Below are 14,376 nucleotides of genomic sequence, written 5' to 3'. Positions count from 1 at the left end.
ATGAGCTTGGAAAACCATTTTCAGCTCTTCGAACATCTCATATGCTCCATGTTTCTCAAAACGTTTTTGGAGCCCCGGTTCTAAGCTGTAAAGCAAGCCGCACTGAACGAGGGAGTAATCATCAGCACGTGATTGCCAAGCGTTCATAATGTCTTGGTTCTCTAGGATGGGTGCTTCACCTAGCGGTGCTTCTAGGACATAATATTTCTTGGCAGCTATGAGGATGATCCTCAGGTTCCGGACCCAGTCCGTATAGTTGCTGCCATCATCTTTCAGCTTGGTTTTCTCTAGGAACGCGTTGAAGTTGAGGACAACGTGGGCCATTTGATCTACAAGACATATTGTAAAGATTTTAGACTAAGTTCATGATAATTAAGTTCATCTAATCAAATTATTCAATGAACTCCCACTCAGATAGACATCCCTCTAGTCATCTAAGTGAAACATGGTCCGAGTTAACTAGGCCGTGTCCGATCATCACGTGAGACGGACTAGTCAAGATCGGTGAACATCTCCATGTTGATTGTATCTTCTATACGACTCATGCTCGACCTTTCGGTCTTCCGTGTTCCGAGGCCATGTCTGTACATGCTAGGCTCGTCAAGTCAACCTAAGTGTATTGCGTGTGTTCCGAGGCCATGTCTGTACATGCTAGGCTCGTCAACACCCGTTGTATGCGAACGTTAGAATCTATCACACCCGATCATCACGTGGTGCTTCGAAACAATGAACCTTCGCAACGGTGCACAGTTAGGGGGAACACTTTCTTGAAATTATTATAAGGGATCATCTTACTTACTACCGTCGTTCTAAGAAAATAAGATGCAAAACATGATAAACATCACATGTAATCAAATAGTGACATGATATGGCCAATATCATTTTGCTCCTTTGATCTCCATCTTCGGGGCGCCATGATCATCTTCGTCACCGGCATGACACCATGATCTCCATCATCATGATCTCCATCATCGTGTCTTCATGAAGTTGTCACGCCAACGATTACTTCTACTTCTATGGCTAACGCGTTTAGCAATAAAGTAAAGTAATTTACATGGCGTTATTCAATGACACGCAGGTCATACAAAAAATAAATAAAGACAACTCCTATGGCTCCTGCCGGTTGTCATACTCATCGACATGCAAGTCGTGATTCCTATTACAAGAATATGATCAATCTCATACATCACATATATCTCATTCATCACATCCTTTTGGCCATATCACATCACGAGGCACATGCTGCAAAAACAAGTTAGACGTCCTCTAATTGTTGTTGCAAGTTTTTACGTGGCTTCTATAGGTTTCTAGCAAGAACGTTTCTTACCTACGTAAAACCACAACGTGATATGCCAATTTCTATTTACCCTTCATAAGGACCCTTTTCATCGAATCCGTTCCGACTAAAGTGGGAGAGACAGACACCCGCTAGCCACCTTATGCAACTAGTGCATGTCAGTCGGTGGAACCTGTCTCACGTAAGCGTACGTGTAAGGTCGGTCCGGGCTGCTTCATCCCACGATGCCGCCGAAACAAGATAAGACTAGTAGTGGCAAGAAAATTGACAACATCTACGCCCACAACAAGTTTGTGTTCTACTCGTGCATAGAAACTACGCATAGACCTGGCACATGATGCCACTGTTGGGGATCGTTGCAGAATTTGAAAATTTTCTATGCATCAGCAAGATCCATCTATGGAGTTTTACTAGCAACGAGGGGAAAGGAGTGCATCTACATACCCTTGTAGATCGCGAGCGGAAGCGTTCAAGTGAACGGGGTTGATGGAGTCGTACTCGTCGTGATCCAAATCACCGATGACCGAGCGCCGAACGGACGACACCTCCGCGTTCAACACACGTACGGAGCAACGACGTCTCCTCCTTCTTGATCCAGCAAGGGGAAAGGAGAGGTTGATGGAGATCCAGCAGCACGACGGCGTGGTGGTGGAAGTAGCGGGGATCCCGGCAGGGCTTCGCCAAGCACAAGCGGGAGAGAGAGATGTCACGGGAGGGAGAGGGAGGTGCCAGGGGCTAGGGTACAGCAGCCCTCCCTCCCCCTTTATATAGGCCCCCTGGGGGGGCGCCGGCCCTGGGATCCCATCTATGGGGGGGCGGCGGCCAAGGGGGGGAAACTCCCCCCCCCCAAGTCAGGTGGGGCGCCCCCCCCCAGGGTTTCCAACCCTAGGCGCAGGGGGAGGCCCATGGGGGCGCACCAGCCCACTAGGGGCTGGTTCCCCTCCCACTTCAGCCCATGGGGCCCTCCGGGGTAGGTGGCCCCACCGGGTGGACCCCCGGGACCCTTTCGGTGGTCCCGGTACAATACCGATAACCCCCAAAACTTTCCCGATGGCCGAAACTTGACTTCCTATATATAATTCTTCACCTCCGGACCATTCCGGAACTCCTCGTGACGTCCGGGATCTCATCCGGGACTCCGAACAACTTTCGGGTTTCCGCATACTAATATCTCTACAACCCTAGCGTCACCGAACCTTAAGTGTGTAGACCCTACGGGTTTGAGAGACATGCAGACATGACCGAGACGCCTCTCCGGTCAATAACCAACAGCGGGATCTGGATACCCATGTTGGCTCCCACATGTTCCACGATGATCTCATCGGATGAACCACGATGTCAAGGATTCAATCAATCCCGTATACAATTCCCTTTGTCAATCGGTACGTTACTTGCCCGAGATTCGATCGTCGGTATCCCAATACCTTGTTCAATCTCGTTACCAGCAAGTCACTTTACTCGTACCGTAATGCATGATCCCCTGGCTAACTCCTTAGTCACATTGAGCTCATTATGATGATGCATTACCGAGTGGGCCCAGAGATACCTTTCCGTCATACGGAGTGACAAATCCCAGTCTCGATCCGTGCCAACTCAACAGACACTTTCGGAGATACCCGCAGTGCACCTTTATAGTCACCCAGTTACGTTGTGACGTTTGGCACACCCAAAGCACTCCTACGGTATCCGGGAGTTGCACGATCTCATGGTATAAGGAAATGATACTTGACATTGGAAAAGCTCTAGCAAACGAACTACACGATCTTTTGTGCTATGCTTAGGATTGGGTCTTGTCCATCACATCATTCTCCTAATGATGTGATCCCGTTATCAATGACATCCAATGTCCATAGTCAGGAAACCATGACTATCTGTTGATCAACGAGCTAGTCAACTAGAGGCTTACTAGGGACACGTTGTGGTCTATGTATTCACACATGTATTACGATTTCCGGATAACACAATTATAGCATGAACAATAGAAAATTATCATGAACAAGGAAATATAATAATAACCATTTATTATTGCCTCTAGGGCATATTTCCAACACGTGAAGGGATTGACAACCCCTTTATCGCGTTGGTTACGAGGTTCTTGTTTGTTTGTGTAGGTGCGTTTGACTCGCGCGTGGTCTCCTACTGGATTGATACCTTGGTTCTCAAAAACCGAGGGAAATACTTACGCTACTTTACTGCATCACCCTTTCCTCTTCAAGGGAAAAACCAACGCAGTGCTCAAGAGGTAGCAAGAAGGATTTCTGGCGCCGTTGTCGGGGAGGCTCACACCAAGTCAAGTCAAGATTTGATTTCCCGGCAATGAGCCATTTCTGGCGCCGTTACCGGGGAGTCTACGCACAAGTCAAGACATACCTAGTACCCATCACAAACTCATCTGCCTCGCATTACATTATTTGCCATTTGCCTCTCGTTTTCCTCTCCCCCACTTCACCCTTGCCGTTTTATTCGCCCTCTCTTTTCCGTTCGCCTTCTTCTTTTATTTTACTCCTCGCACTTTCTGCCGTTATGTCTGAAATTGGGGAAATTATTGTCGATATGGGAAATAATAATAACAAGGAAAATTCGGATGCTCTTGCTGAAGAACCCTCTATCTTACATACAAAAAATCTGAATTGGTAGCGGTAATATCATTGGAAAAGGAGTTATCCTAGATTTCTTTACTTGTGCTGGTGCTTTGCCTTCTATGGGTAGTTTTATTCTTCATAGAACTAGTAGTCTTGCGGACGCTATTGCCATGCTTGTGGTTGAACTTGAAAGACAATTTATGCACATGCATCCTTGCATGCAAAGGCTTGTCTTAGAATTTTCTAATATTGAGTATTCTTCTGTTAAGCGTGCCACTACTATTTTCTTGGCTCATGAATTCAGATTTATAATAAAAGAGGCAAAAGAAATCTTTGCGCACTATAGGGTGGACGCTGGCCGTCCTCCCATAGAGGCAATCCTCTTTGTTCAAGAGGAAATAATGCGTTTTCAATCTCTAGGCTATGTTGCTTTTAATGAAAACCTTAGAAAAAGGGTTCCTACCGATGTTCTACTTGATAGAATTTCTAAACTTAATAATGATTTTGCTATCCGAAATAATGAGCTAGGATATTCTCTTGAGTATAGGCTCACAAAGTTCTGTCAGAAGAATGCTTATAATGATGAATTGGTTGTGCAATACGAAGGGCCGAAGGAGGAACCTATACCTCCCAAAGTTGATCTTGGGGACTTTTGTCCCATTAAATTTAGCCCTTTTGATTACTTTTGCTTGCCTCCAAGAAAACTTGCTGCTGAACGTAAAGAATACGAAATGAGTTTTCGTGATCTATCCTATTATTATGGCAATACCTAGATCCACTAGAAGAACGCCCGTGCGTTGCAACGGGGCCACATTAACTTTAAAAGTTCAATATCAATTATGTTAATATTACATTTAATATTCTCATACATATTAAGTGACATTGACGACCTTTTTTACCATCAAATTCTCACACACACACCCTCTCCCTCCCTCTTCCTCACTCTCTCTCCCCCACTCCCTCACTCGGGAGGTGGGACGAAAATAAACCCGGAACGGAGACTACCAACTGAGACATTAGGAGTAGAGATCATTTAGTTGATAAGAATAAATAGAAAACGGTGTTAAAAAGGAGAAACAGATTAGAATACATTGAAAAACCAAAAGGACGATGTAAAAGGGGATTCACCCTGCGCCCCGGGCCTTCCGAACCGGCTCAGCGGTCCAGTCCCCGCGCGGTCGTCTTCTCCTGTTCCTCGAGCCGTGTCGCTACAGAGCCGGGCTCCCGCCCGACCACCTCGCTGGCATCGAAGGGGAATGGATAAGGGTGACGCCCTTCCTTCCCTGCCCCCTGGCCTCACTCCTCCTCGACGCCCCCTCCCAAATCCACTTCTCCCCATCGCTCGCTCGATCTCGTCGATCAGGACGAAGTCAGACGCCACGACCACCATGACCGACCCTGTCCACATGGCCACTGCCCTCCCCGCGGGCTAGGAGCTTGTCGAGGAGCTCCGAACGCCTTCGCTACTTCGTCTGCGCCAACGAGATCAAGTCCAGCACCCCCGCATCGACGTCGCTGCCGTCTTCCTCAACCTTGGGCCACCGCGACATTGCCGTTCGATCCGCGCCGCCCCGAGCTCCCATGTCTTCCCCTAGGGCGCCATTGACACCGCCATGATCTCCTCTTGCCTTTCCCCTGTTTCCCCTCTCGTTTGCTCTCGTTAGGTATTTCGTCGTGGCCGAGAACCGCCGTCCGCCATGGCCATTGGAGGGGTAGCCACCGAGCTCCTCGGATTGACCCCGTGGCACATGCCCGCTCCTATGCGCGCCCATGCCCGAGCCTGCGGCTCTTCTTCCGCGCCCGCGGGGCCACTCCCTCTCCATGCCCACGCCCGTGCTACACCGCGTCGGTCGTGCCCGCCGCTGCCGTCGCGCTCGCCGCAGCCACCGCACCACTGTGCCCCGCGCGACACACACCCTGGCCGCACGCCACACTCTCGTTGGCTGCGTTCGCCCCGTCTGCTGCCGCCTATCCCTTCGCTCGCCCCGCTGTCGCGCCCCTGCCTCGCGCCGCCTCCAGTCGTGGCCATCTTCTGCCGGCCGCCCCCTCAGCCACACCGGCCGCATCTCTGCCCTCCACCGTCGGCCGCTCGCCTCGCCTGCTGCGTGTTGCTTCCTGCTGCTATGCGCCGCTCTACCGCTGGTACGCTGGTACGCTGCTGCGCCATGCCCTCGACACCGCTGTGGACAAATGTGGCGGAGGGATTGTTAATGGAGTACGAGAAGGAGCTGGCGGAGAAGGTGTGGAGAGGCAGGAGGTCTGGGGCGGTCTCACCTGGCTGTGGTGGAGGTGTTTATGCGAGAAGGAGCCGGAGTGGAAGGAGAGGTCACAATTGGAAAGAATCGCAAAAAAAATCATAACCCGGAGATCTCAGCTCAAAAAAATGCTAATATCGATGGAGGGGTGATTTTCTTCAATAGGTGGAAAACATAGGAAATATTGGTTATTATCAAGGAAAGGTAATAATTTAGGAAAGTACCTGCCCGTTTGCAAATGGGGTTTTATTGTTTGGTAACGTGATATCAGTACCTGCCCGTTTGTGACGTGTCTGATTAGGAAAGTTTGCAAATGTTAAGAAACTATTTATTGGGAGGAAAGTTGTGGCGTGTCTGTTATTTGTTTCCTAAAACAAATTTCACTAATAAGAGAAATCGATTGATTTAGATAAGTTAGGAAAGTTAGATTAAAATGTATTATTTGTTTCATGAAAATCTGTTATTTGTTTCCTAAGTCAAATTGAACCAATAAAAGGAATCGATTGATTTGCATAATTTAAGGAAGTTAGATTAAAATGTATTATTTGTTTCCTGAAAATCTGTTATTTGTTTCCTAAGACAAATTGAACCAATAAAAGGAATCGATTGATTTGCATAATTTAAGGAAGTTAGATTAAAATGTATTATTTGTTTCCTGAAAATCTGTTATTTGTTTCCTAAGACAAATTAAACCAATAAAAGGAATCAATTGATTTGCATAATTTAAGGAAGTTAGATCCGTGATTTGTTATACGTTAGGAAAGTTCTGGATGTAATAAAGAGTGGAGAGAAAAATAAACCGATGGACCAGGGTGGGAGGGGGTGGTGGGAGGAGAGACGAAAAAAAACAAGCAAAAATAAACCGCGGACCAGGGTGGGAGGGGGTGGTGGGAGGAGAGACAAAAAAACCCAGCAAAAATAAACCGCGGAGACGATTCACCAACTCGTCCATTAGGAGTAGAGATCCTTGCTTTTATGCCTATCTAGGGGCGTCAAACGATAGTGCTTGTTGGGAGGCAACCCAATGTTATTTTTAGTTTTTTTGCTTTTTGCTTCTGTTTAGGAATAAATATTTGATCTAGCCTCTGTTTAGCTTTGTTTTTATGTTTTAATTAGTGTTTGTGCCAAGTTAAACCTATAGGATCTTCTTGGATGATAGTTATTTGATCTTGCTGAAAATTCCAGAAACTTTCTGTTCACGAAAACAATTGTTAAAAATCACCAGAACGTGATAAAATACTGATTCCAATTGCAGCAGATCAATAAACAAATTGTCTAGGTCTTCCTATTTTTGTAGATTTTTTTAAGTTCCAGAAGTTTGCGTTAGTTACAGATTATTACAAACTGTTCTGTTTTTTGACAGATTCTGTTTTTCGTGTGTTGTTTGCTTATTTTGATGAATCCATGGCTAGTAAAATAGTTTATAAACCATAGAGAAGTTGGAATACAGTAGGGTTAACACCAATATAAATAAAGAATGAGTTCATTACAGTACCTTGAAGTGGTATTTTGTTTTCTTTTGCTAACAGAGCTCACGAGATTTTCTGCTAAGTTTTGTGTTGTGAAGTTTTCATGTTTTGGGTAAACGATTTGATGGATTATGGAACAAGGAGTGGCAAGAGCCTAAGCTTGGGGATGCCCATGGCACCCCAAGATAATCTAAGGACACCAAAAATCCAAAGCTTGGGGATGCCCCGGAAGGCATCCCCTCTTTCGTCTACTTCCATCGGTAACTTTACTCGGAGCTATATTTTTATTCACCACATGATATGTGTTTTGCTTGGAGCGTCTTGTATGATTTGAGTCTTTGCTTTTTAGTTTACCACAATCATCTTTTCTGTACACACCTTTTGAGAGAGACACACACAAATCGGAATTTATTAGAATACTCTATGTGCTTCACTTATATCTTTTGAGCTATATAGTTTTTGCTCTAGTACTTCACTTATATCTTTTAGAGCACGGTGGTGGATTTGTTTTATAGAAACTATTGATCTCTCGTGTGTCACTTATATTATTTTGAGAGTCTTAAAACAGCATGGCAAGTTGCTTTAATTATAATATCATGAGAAATTTGATGCTTGATAATTGTTTTGAGAGATAAAGGTGGTAATATCATAGTTGTGCTAGTTGAGTAATTGTGAAATTGAGAAATACTTGTGTTGGAGTTTGTGATTCCCGTAGCATGCACGTATGGTGAACCATTATGTAACGAAGTCGGAGCATGAGGTATTTGTTGATTGTCGTCCTTTGTGTGGCGGTCGGGATCACGCGATGGTTAACTCCTACCAACCCTTCCCCTAGGAGCATGCGTAGTAGTACTTTGCTTCGAGGGCTGCTACCTCTTAAGCACTGCGTTGGTTTTCCCTTGAAGAGGAAAGGGTGATGCAGCAAAGTAGCGTAAGTATTTCCCTCAGTTTTTGAGAACCAAGGTATCAATCCAGTAGGAGGCCACGCACGAGTCCCTCGCACCTACACAAACAAATAAATCCTCGCAACCAACGCAATAAAGGGAATGTCAATCCCTTCACGGTCACTTACGAGAGTGAGATCTGATAAGGTAATATTTTTGGTATTTTTATGATAAAGATGCAAAGTAAAGAAAGCAAAATAAATACGACGCTAGAAATAACTTGTTGACGGGAGATTAATATGATGGAAAATAGACCCGGGGGCCATAGGTTTCACTAGTGGCTTCTCTCAAGAGCATAAGTATTACGGTGAGTGAACAAATTACTGTTGAGCAATTAATAGAATTGAGCATAGTTATGAGAATATCTAGGTATGATCATGTATATAGGCATCACGTCCGCGACAAGTAGACCGACTCCTGCCTGCATCTACTACTATTACTCCACACATCGACCGCTATCCAGCATGCATCTAGAGTATTAAGTTCATAAGAACAGAGTAACGCTTTAAGTAAGATGACATGATGTAGAGGGATAAACTCATGCAATATGATATAAACCCCATCTTGTTATCCTCGATGGCAACAATACAATACGTGCCTTGCTGCCCCTACTGTCACTGGGAAAGGACATCGCAAGATTAAACCCAAAGCTAAGCACTTCTCCCATTGCAAGAAAGATCAATCTAGTAGGGCAAACGAAACTGATAATTCGAAGAGACTTGCAAAGATAACCAACCATACATAAAAGAATTCAGAGAAGATTCAAATATTGTTCATAGATAAACTTGATCATAAACCCACAATTCATCGGTCTCAACAAACACACCGCAAAAGAAGATTACATCGAATAGATCTCCACAAGAGAGGGGGAGAACATTGTATTGAGATCCAAAAAGAGAGAAGAAGCCATCTAGCTAATAACTATGGACCCGAAGGTCTGAGGTAAACTACTCACACATCATCGGAGAGGCTATGGTGTTATGTAGAAGCCCTCCGTGAGCGATGCCCCCTCCGGCGGAGCTCCGGAAAAGGCCCCAAGATGGTATCTCACGGGTACAGAAGGTTGCGGCGGTGGAATTAGGTTTTTGGCTCCGTATCTGGTAGTTTGGGGGTACATAGGTATATATAGGAGGAAGAAGTACGTCGGTGGAGCAACATGGGGCCCACGAGGGTGGAGGGCGCGCCCAGGGGGGTAGGCGCGTCCCCCTACCTCGTGCCCTCCTGGTTGATGTCTTGACATAGGGTCCAAGTCCTCTGTATCACGTTCGTTCCAAAAATCAAGTTCCCAAAGGTTTCATTCCGTTTGGACTCCGTTTGATATTCTTTTTCTGCGAAACTCTGAAATAGGCAAAAAAGAGCAATTCTGGGCTGGGCCTCCGGTTAATAGTTTAGTTCCAAAAATAATATAAAAGTGTATAATAAAGCCCATTAATGTCCAAAACAGAATATAATATAGCATGTAACAATAAAAAATTATAGATACGTTGGAGACGTATCAAGCATCCCCAAGCTTAATTCCTGCTCGTCCTCGAGTAGGTAAATGATAAAAACAGAATTTTTGATGTGGAATGCTACTTGGCATAATTTCAATGTAATTCTCTTAATTGTGGTATGAATATTCAGATCTGAAAGATTCAAGACAAAAGTTTAATATTGACATAAAAATAATAATACTTCAAGCATACTAACTAAGCAATTATGTCTTCTCAAAATGACATGGCCAAAGAAAGTTATCCCTACAAAATCATATAGTCTGGCTATGCTCTATCTTCACCACACAAAGTATTTAAATCATGCACAACCCCGATGACAAGCCAAGCAATTGTTTCATACTTTTGATGTTCTCAAACTTTTTCAATCTTCACGCAATACATGAGCGTGAGCCATGGACATAGCACTATATGTGGAATAGAATGGTGGTTGTGGAGAATACAAAAAAGGAGAAGATAGTCTCACATCAACTAGGCGTATCAACGGGCTGTGAAGATGCCCATTAATAGATATCAATGTGAGTGAGTAGGGATTGCCATGCAAAGGATGCACTAGAGCTATAAGTATATGAAAGCTCAACAAAAGGAACTAAGTGGGTGTGCATCCAACTCGCTTGCTCACGAAGACCTAGGGCATTTTGAGGAAGCCCATCATTGGAATATACAAGCCAAGTTCTATAATGAAAATTTCCCACTAGTATATGAAAGTGATATCATAGGAGACTCTCTATCATGAAGATCATGGTGTTACTTTGAAGCACAAGTGTGGTAAAAGGATAGTAACATTGTCCCTTCTCTCTTTTTCCCTCATCATTTTTTGAGCCTTATATCTTTTTTTATGGCCTCTTTTTTTATATTTAGTCCGGAGTCTCATCCCGACTTGTGGGGGAATCATAGTCTCCATCATCCTTTCCTCACTTGGGACAATGCTCTAAAAAATGATGATCATCACACTTTTATTTACTTACAACTCAACAATTACAACTCAATACTTAGAACAAAATATGACTCTATGTGAATGCCTCCGGTGGTGTACTGGGATATGCAATGAATCAAGAGTGACATGTATGAAAGAATTATGAACGGTGGCTTTGCCACAAATACAATGTCAACTACATGATCATGCGAAGCAATATGACAATGATGGAGCGTGTCATAGTAAACGGAACGGTGGAAGGTTGCATGGCAATATATCTCGGAATGGCTATGGAAATGCCATGGTAGGTAGGTATGGTGGCTGTTTTGAGGAAGGTATATGGTGGTGTATGATACTGGCGAAAAGTGCGCGGTATTAGAGAGGCTAGCAATGGTGGAAGGAAGGAAGAAAAGTGCATATAATCCATGGACTCAACATTAGTCATAAAGAAGTCATATACTTATTGCAAAAATCTACAAGTTATCAAAGCAAAGTATTACGCGCATGCTCCTAGGGGGATAGATTGGTAGGAAAAGACCAACGCTCGTCCCCGACCGCCACTCATAAGGAAGACAATCAATAAATAAATCATGCTTCGACTTCATCACATAACGGTTCACCATACATGCATGCTACGGGAATCACAAACTTTAACACAAGTATTTCTCAAATTCACAACTACTCAACTAGCATGACTCTAATATCACCATCTCCATATCTCAAAACAACTATCAAGCATCTAACTTCTCATAGTATTCAACACACTCATATTTTTTTTACTAATCTTGAATGCCTATCATAATTAAAGCAAATTACCATGCTGTTTTGTAGGACTCTCAAAATATTCTAAGTGAAGCATGAGAGAACAATAGTTTCTATAAAACAAAATCACCACCGTGCTCTAAAAGATATAAGTGAAGCACTTGTGATGCCCCCGATTTGACCGTACACTAATCATGCACGCAAATGTGTACGATCAAGATCAGGGACTCATGGTAAGATATCACAACACAACTCTAAAACATAAATAAGTCATACAAGCATCATAATACAAGCCAGGGGCCTCGAGGGCTCGAATACAAGTGCTCGATCATAGACGAGTCAGCGGAAGCAACATTATCTGAGTACAGACATAAGTTAAACAAGTCTGCCTTAAGAAGGCTAGCACAAACTGGGATACAGATCGAACAAGGCGCAGGCCTCCTGCCTGGGATCCTCCTAACTACTCCGGGTCGTCGTCAGCGGCCTGCACGTAGTAGTAGGCACCTCCAGTGTCGTAGGAGTCGTCGTCGACGGTGGCGTCTGGCTCCTGGGCTCCAGCATCTGGTTGCGACAACCAGGTAGAAAGAAAAGGGGGAAAAGAGGGAGGGAAGCAACCGTGAGTACTCATCCAAAGTACTCGCAAGCAAGGAGCTACACTACATATGCATGGGTATATGTGTAAAGGGCCATATCAGTGGACTGAACTGCAGAATGCCAGAATAAGAGGGGGGTAGCTAATCCTGTCGAAGACTACGCTTCTGGCCATCTCCATCTTGCAGCATGTAGAAGAGAGTAGATTGAAGTCCTCCAAGTAGCATCGCATAGCATAATCCTACCCGGCGATCCCCTCCTCGTCGCCCTGTTAGAGAGCGATCACCGGGTTGTATCTGGCACTTGGAAGGGTGTATTTTATTTAGTATCCGGTTCTAGTTGTCATAAGGTCAAGGTACAACTCCGGGTCGTCCTTTTACCGAGGGACACGGCTATTCGAATATATAAACTTCCCTGCATGGGTGCACCACATAACCCAACACGCTCGATCCCATTTGGCCGGACACACTTTCCTGGGTCATGCCCGGCCACGGAAGATCAACACGTCGCAGCCCCACCTAGGCACAACAGAGAGGTCAGCACGCCGATCTAAATCCTATGGCGCAGGGGTCTGGGCCCATCGCCCATTGCACACCTGCACGTTGCGTACGCGGCCGGAAGCAGACCTAGCCTAGTGGCGTTCCAGTCCAATCCGGCACGCGTCGCGCGGTCGCTGACGTCACGAAGGCTTCGGCTGATACCACGACGTCGAGTGCCCATAACTGTTCCCGCGTAGCTGGTTAGTGCGTATAGACCAAATGGCCAGACTCGGATCAAATACCAAGAACTCGTTAATCGTGTTATGTTGAAGTAACCGCGGACGCCGTCTAGGGCCAGGCCCACCTCTCGCCTAGGTGGTCTCAACCTCCCCTGTCGCTCCGCCACAAAGATCCACTTGCGGGTATTCCTACGAGCCGACCCGACTTTAGTCACCACAGGTGTCATGTATAGAGTATATAAGTATATACCCGTGATCACCGCCCAAGTGATCACGGCCCGATAGTATAGCACATCAGACGGACAAGAATGTAGGGCCACTGATGGAAAACTGGCATCCTATACTAAGCATGTAGGATTGCAGGTAAAGGTAACAACAGTAGTAGCAAGTACAGGCTATGCATCAGGATAGGATAAACGGAAAGCAGTAACATGCTACACTACTCTAATGCAAGCAGTATAGAGAAGAATAAGCGATATCTGGTGATCAAGGGGGGGGCTTGCCTGGTTGCTCTAGCAAGTAGGAGGGGTCGTCAACTCCGTAGTCGAACTGGGCAGCAGCAGCGTCGGTCTCGTAGTCTACCGGAGAGAAGAGGGGGGGAAGAAACAGTAAATACAATGCAAACATAAGCATGACGATGCGTGACATGACAATGAGCGGTGCTAGGTGTGTCCTAACGCGGCAGTAGGTGGCACCGGCGAAGGGGGGGAACATCCGGGAAAGTATTCCCGATGTTTCGCATTTTCGGACAGATGAAACAGAGGGGGAAAGTTGCGAGTTTTATAGGTTAGGGATGTGTGGCGGACGAACGGGCTGCGTATCCGTATTCGTCTCGTCGTTCTGAGCAACTTTCATGTACAAAGTTTTTCCATCCGAGCTACGGTTTATTTTATATTAAATTTTAAAGATTTAAATCATTTTTAGAATTTAATAAATTAATTTAATTCAAAATTTAATTAATGCATCAGCATGACGTCAGCAGTTAACGTTGACCGTTGACCTGGTCAACCTGACAGGTGGGTCCCACCTGTCAGGGGCTGTTAGCTAATTAACAGTAGTTAATTAGGTTAATTAGTTATTAGGTTAATTAATCTTAATTAGTTAATATTAACAGGATTAATTAAGTTAATAAATTATCTTTATTATTTATTTATTTATTTTTATTAATTTAATTTTTTTTAAATCATTTTTTATTAAAACGTTCTCTGGGCGGGGCCCACCTGTTTGTGGCCCATAGGGGCTTCGGGCCTAGGGGCAGTGGCTCAGGGGCGCGGGGCCCCACCTGGCAGTGGCCCAGGGGCACTGGCCTAGTGGTCAGTGGCCCTGGCCACAGCGGGTTTGGTCCAGCGGGT

The sequence above is a fragment of the Triticum aestivum genome, chromosome 7D (assembly GCF_018294505.1).
Source record: "Triticum aestivum cultivar Chinese Spring chromosome 7D, IWGSC CS RefSeq v2.1, whole genome shotgun sequence".
Taxonomy (NCBI): Eukaryota; Viridiplantae; Streptophyta; class Magnoliopsida; order Poales; family Poaceae; genus Triticum; species Triticum aestivum.
The sequence above is the reverse complement of the archived record's forward strand: the minus strand, read 5'-3'. Positions refer to the sequence as shown.